At 40.2% G+C, this 6,175-nt stretch overlaps 1 pseudogene; it reads left to right on the top strand.

Moving 5' to 3' along the window:
• Positions 1–1,975: 1,975 nt before the first annotated feature.
• LOC102819125 overlaps positions 1,976–6,175 on the top strand; it is a 12,016-nt pseudogene continuing 7,816 nt past the window's right edge.

Genomic DNA, 6,175 nt, shown 5'->3' with positions numbered 1-6,175 from the left:
ATGAAGCTTGTTGAACCATCTGTTGAGTTGGAGGGTGGCTTTTTATATCAGATCTTCCCTGAGATTTGGACATTCATTTTTCCAATATCTAGGTTTTTTGCAATAAGCACATTGATCCTTGCTTAAGACCCTCTTTCCTTTCAGGAGTCCTCCCTGGGGCTCCACAGGCTTACCTCTAGTGGTCTTTAGGAACACAATAACCTCCTGAGACTTCTTGCGCTTTCTGCTGATAAATAACCTCAAAGGTGATGTCAGCCAGCTGGGATGGATTCATGCCAATTGCCCTGTTGAATTTCTGTAGTTTTTTTCTAATATTGGGGGCCCTTTGAGAGATAAAAGTCATGGTAAACCATCTGGATATTTGCTGAGTTCTTGGGGTCAAGGTCTGTGTCCTTACAGTAAGCCTGGTAGATTCATTCAGAAAATCAGAGGGGTCCTCAGTTGGCTTCTGCTGAACTGCTTGTACCATGTTCGAGCTCTTTTGGTTAGGAAATCCCTCCTTCAGACCTCTGAGAATGCACCTTTTATAGTGCTGCAGCCATGACAGGCCCTGTCATTTAGATTCTAGTTTGGCTCAGTTAGAGGAATTACCTGGACTAGAGCCAGGGTCCCTGTTCAGGTTTTTCTCCATGGATGTTTGCTGGCTTCATCCCATGCCTTATCTCAGACCAGCATTCTTTTGTCGCTGGTCAAGAGCGTGGTCAACAAAGCCTGAATATCTACCCAGTTAGGATGATGAGTAGCAAAAATAGTGGTTATTAAATTTGTACTTCTGGTTGGGTCATCCTGGTGTGGCACTGTGGTCAATGCACTGGACCGCAAAATCTATCCAAACTGCAAGGTCAGCAGTTCAAGCTCATCAGCTGCCCCTCAGAAACCCCACACAGGTTTCAGAACCTACCTGACACCACTTAACAGCATCTCAGTAGGAAGGTTTTGAGTTTTTCCTATTTAACAAGTCCAAGGTAGAGAAAGGAGTATGTGCCCAGTAGCATCCTGTAGCTTGCCTTTTCGTATTCAATCCTTTGGTCATCTGCTGACGGGATATTGTCCTGTCTCTGTTCCGGGTATCCCTCGACCAAATGGGTCCCTTGAAGGATATGGTATAGAGAAATCACTTCCAAACTGCTTTCTCGCAGCAACTGAATACGGCAGGGCAGGTTCACTAGGTCAAGCTATATTTTCCCTATTAGTAGCCGCTGGTGCACCAGTAGGCATAATAAGACAATTCTACAATCAAAAACTACATTTCACAAAAAAGCAACCATTCATTTCTTTATATACTCACACATAGGCCTGGTTAGGATTCTATGTTTTCACTTTTTTCATCTAACACTCATCTGTATTCATTTTTCCTCTGCATAGCTTTCATATTGGCAGCATAAATGCATTATATATAATTGATATAACCTGTATACTTTTGGAATTCCAGATAGTTTCCACTTTCTTAAACAAAAATGCAGGACAAAAACCACAAAAAAAGTAATTTTATGAACAGTTGGCAATCTGACACAGTGTTTGAATAATTCAAGCTGTAAGATGGTACAATAATTTAAGGATCCATTCAAAGGTTATTTCCCCACCCCTCTCATAATCTAGATTGTACATTGGCTAAGCTGTATTATAGTAGAACACCATTTCCTTTTATGTCATAGGAGGGCACCCATACAGAAACCAGTCAGACAGAATTACGCCCTACAGGGCTTTTCTTTGGGATTGAGGCCTGTGCTCCCGTTTTTCAGATATAGAGGTTAACCTTAACAGAAACAAAACTAGAAACACAGAAACAGAAAGGACACTTTGAAGAAATTACTTCCTGCTTACTGTGTGCCCCTACATGCGCACCCAGAATAAAGCAAGGGGATCTCAAAAGTGAAGGCGACGGTGAGTGCAGGAGACACAGGGCCAAAGACTCAAGAAACAGATTCTTGGCAGTGCTGCTTGGAGTGTTTGGTTACTGTGCTCCTGAGCTCACATGTCCAGGCGGCCAACAGGCCTCCCAGCAAGCAGTATCACCCACAAAGGAGACCAAGTTCCTTTGCTAGTAGTAATATTTACCAGAGAAGTCCACGATGTCCCTGAGCATGGTGGCCAGAAATGTTGCCAAACTAAAACGAGGGTTTGTCGCCTGTCACTGTAGTCAATCACAGAGACAGGGAGAGATCCCATCCAAGCTTTATTAGCAGAAAGCCAGCAATCTTGAGAACTATTGAATAATGTCTCAAGACGGTCCTGTCTTTTATAAAGAGCAGGCACATTATACAGGGTAAGTTACATTTGGATGTGTACTTCATCTATCTTAACATCAAGATAGCATTCTTTGGGAAAAGAAACAGGTGTGCCCCAGCCATAGGGATGGTCTTTGTGTTCCCTTCCCCTCTTCCCTTTCTGTTCTCTTTTGCACTAGGTGCTGTTTCTGGCCTCTTGCAGGGATTGTGTAGTTGTACAGACAGCACTGGAAGGATATAAAACAATGGAAACTTCAGTCTTGGAACTGTATCTTAGTAAGGGGTTATCCACTGAAATTACCCCTAGGACATCCCACGTTTTCCCGATTGGCAGAAGCTGCCCTGACCCTGACCTTCCTGCTCTGCGTGGTGCTAAGTGGGCATTGGGAGATCTAACGTGGTTTGGACTCAGGTGTATCAGTGGTGCCAAGGGCTTAGAAAAGGGCTTCTCGAACTTGAAAACTTCATCAGTAGCACACCAATAGTTTTGGAAAATATAATAAAAATGAATAACCAGAAAAATGACTACATGCCATACCCCATTGCCCTTGATTTCATTCTGATACAAAGGAATCATTGCCCAGGTGGCAAAAAGGTTAAAGCATTGGATCGCTAAACAAAAGGTGAATCCACCAGCAGATCAGCCAGAGAAAGCTTCCTTAAAGATTTTTTTATTAAGTGTCGTTGAGTTGGTTCTAATCCATAGTGGCTGGTGGTGAGTTTGAACCACCGACCTTGTGGTTCAAACTGACCCTGGAGTTGAGTGCTTATCCTACAATTCACACCAGGTCTCCTTAAAGTTTCAGCCTTGGGAAATCTATGATGCCACTTATGTGACAGTAATTAAAGAGCCCTGGTGGCAGAGTGGGTTACCAGTCGGGCTGCTAACCACAAGGTCAGCAATTCAAATACATCAAGATGAGGCTTTCTGCTCCCTTAAAGATTTACAGTCCCGGAGGAAACCCTATACAAGGTCACTATGAGTGAGAACCTACTTGACAGCACGTAAACATCACTCAGTGTTAAACTGCTGGAAAAGTCTTCAAAAGCATACTCTTCCTCTCTGTCTCAGACTGGTTACCAACAGTTCCTAGACAACACAGGCCCAACTGTTTTAGGAGCATTCTGTAAGTAGGATTATTTTAGTCTAGTGTGGCCCCCAGGATGGCAGCATCTGTACTATTTGGGGACCTTGCCTCTGACTATTGAATCAGAAACTGGGGTGGTACCCAACCTGATTTTTAAACAAATCCTCTGGTGATTCTAATGCTTCCTATAGTTTCTAAATTACTATTTTAAGGTTCTGGATGATTAGGATTAAGTGATGAATCATCTTTTGCTTATAGTTTAATGACAAGATAATCCCTGTATTTAAAAAAATGCTCTAAGAAATCTCCTAGTTTTCTTTTCCTTGAAGAATTTTTTAGTTTAGGAGGAGGTCATAATGAGTATTTGTATCATTTAGAATACTACATGAGATTAGAGAAGGTAGAGGTTTGTTGAATTTGAAGCAGTTTGGAAACTAATGCTATTTCTCATTCACCTACTTTGAAGTTACTATTCCCTGATTCTCTGATCTCTGTAACGCCATTCTATATCACCTATCCTAGCCCCAGAATTTATTTTTAATTTAGACTCAAAGAATGATTGTGAAAAATAAAAAATTAGATATTTCTTAATTTTATCTAAACGTTATTAATTTATTTAAAAAATAAATTATCTTTTACAAACCAGGATTCATAAATGGACTTTTAAAGGCAATACTTTCTAAATGCTGAACTTTCCCAGTTTGTTTTATGCTACTATTACATTCTGCATTTTCTTTGGTATGCCCTCTTTGACAACTAAAATACCAACAGGGTCACATATGGTAGACAGATTTCAGCCAAGTTTCTAGGCTAAGGTGGACTAGGCAGAAGAATCTGGAGATCTACTATCTCAGTGAAAACCTCATGACTAGACAGCCACCAAGTGAAAGGTGGTGAGTTCTTGAGAATACACCAATATCCAATCATTAATTAAATATAAATATGAGGCCTTACAGGAACTCTGGTAGCATAGTGGTTATATGTTGAGCTGCTAACCGAAAGGTCAGCAGTTTGAATCCACTAGCCACTCCACAGGAGAAAGATGAGGCTTTCTGCTCCTGCAAAGATTTATAGCCTCGGAAACCCTATACAGGGTCTCTATGAATCGGGATCACCATCAATGTTTTAGAGAAAACAGATGATTTCAGCTTACACAAAGAAGCAAGACAGAGTGCCTCAACAAGTTACCAAAATACAGAGTCAGAACATCTAACACCAGAAACGGTATTGGAACTTTCTGGTAAGAAATTGAAAAGATTGCTAATTGGGCCACTTCAAAGGGTTGTGAGAAAGGTTGAGAAAACTACAGATGAAATCAAGGAAAACAGACGAAACTATGGAAAGATAAAGGAGACAAAATGACAAAAAATTTGGAAAAACTGGGAACCATACATAAACAGCAACTAGAAAGCCAGAAGACTGACATTAAGACTTTAAATACAGACAATATAACAAAAGGACAAGCAGTAGAATTGAATCAATGGAAAGCCAAATTACAGCACTTGAAGAAAAATCTCTCTACATTCATCTGCTAGAAGAACAATCAGAAAAAAAGAACAAAAAAATTGAAAGGAAGCCTATTATGTGAGACAAGATCAAGGGGAAATGAGCTGAAATGAACTGATATTGGCCATTTTGAATCTGACAGTCACATGGTTTATTATGCCAGGAACGACTAATTAAAGAGAAATTGTGTCGCATTCATCATCAAAAATGAACTTATCCAGAGCAGTCATGAAGTACAACGCTGTTTGTGATAGGATAATTATGTATTATGGCCCTTCTAGCTAAATTTCTCCATTTTGTGATATATTGTAAATCCTAGGTTCTATGCCTGTGATTATGGACCAGTTTTGAAATGAGTTAGTAGGGAGTAGAAATTAAGGTGGGGCTACTGTTGTAGTGTTTTTCTGCTAGTAGTAAGATTTTCAGTGACTAAATATTTGGAGTTCATCACTCCATCTGCGGAAAGACATGATGGAAAACCTCCATATCATCAGTCAAAACAAGGCCAGGAGCAGACTGTGGAACAGACCATACAATTGCTCATATGTAAATTCAAACTGAAACTGAAGAAAGTGAAAACAAGTCCACAAGAGCCAAAATATGACCTTGAATATATCCCACCTGAATTCAGAGATCATCTGAAGAACAGATTTGATACATCAAACACTATAGACCAAAGACCAGAAGAGTTGTGGGATGACATCAAAAACATCATACAGGAAGAAAGCAAAAAGTAAGAAGACAAGAAAGAAGGAAAATGTCAAAAATGAATGTCAGAAGAGACACTGAAACTTGCTCTCCAGCATAGAGATGCTAAAGCAAATGGAAGAAATGAGGAGGTACAAGAAGAGCTGAACAGAAAATTTCAAAGGTTAGCTCGAGAAGATAAAGTCAAATATTACAATAAAATGTGCAAAGATCTGGAGTCAGAAAACCAAAAAGGAAGAACACGATCTGCATTTCTCAAGCTGGGGGAACTGAAGAAAAAATTCAAGCCTCGAGTTTCATTATTGAAGGATTCTCTGGGCAAATTATTGAATGATGCAGACAGCAACAAAAAAGATGGAAGGAATACACAGAGTCACTGATGTTCAACCATTTCAAGAGATAGCATATGATCAAGGGCCAATGATACTGAAGGAGGAAGTCCAAGGTGCATTGAAGCAATTGGTGAAGAACAAGGCATGAGGAATTGATGGAATAAAAGCTGAAATATTTCAAAAAAAGTGAGGTAGCACTGGAGACACTCACTCATCTTTGCCAAGAAATTTGGAAGACAACTATCTGGCCGACTGATTGGAAGAGATCCATATTTGTGCCCATTCCAAAGAGAGGTGACCCAACGGAATGCAG

The sequence above is a fragment of the Chrysochloris asiatica genome, unplaced genomic scaffold, assembly GCF_000296735.1.
Source record: "Chrysochloris asiatica unplaced genomic scaffold, ChrAsi1.0 scaffold00052, whole genome shotgun sequence".
In the NCBI taxonomy this organism is placed as follows: Eukaryota; Metazoa; Chordata; class Mammalia; order Afrosoricida; family Chrysochloridae; genus Chrysochloris; species Chrysochloris asiatica.
The sequence above is the reverse complement of the archived record's forward strand: the minus strand, read 5'-3'. Positions and strand labels throughout refer to the sequence as shown.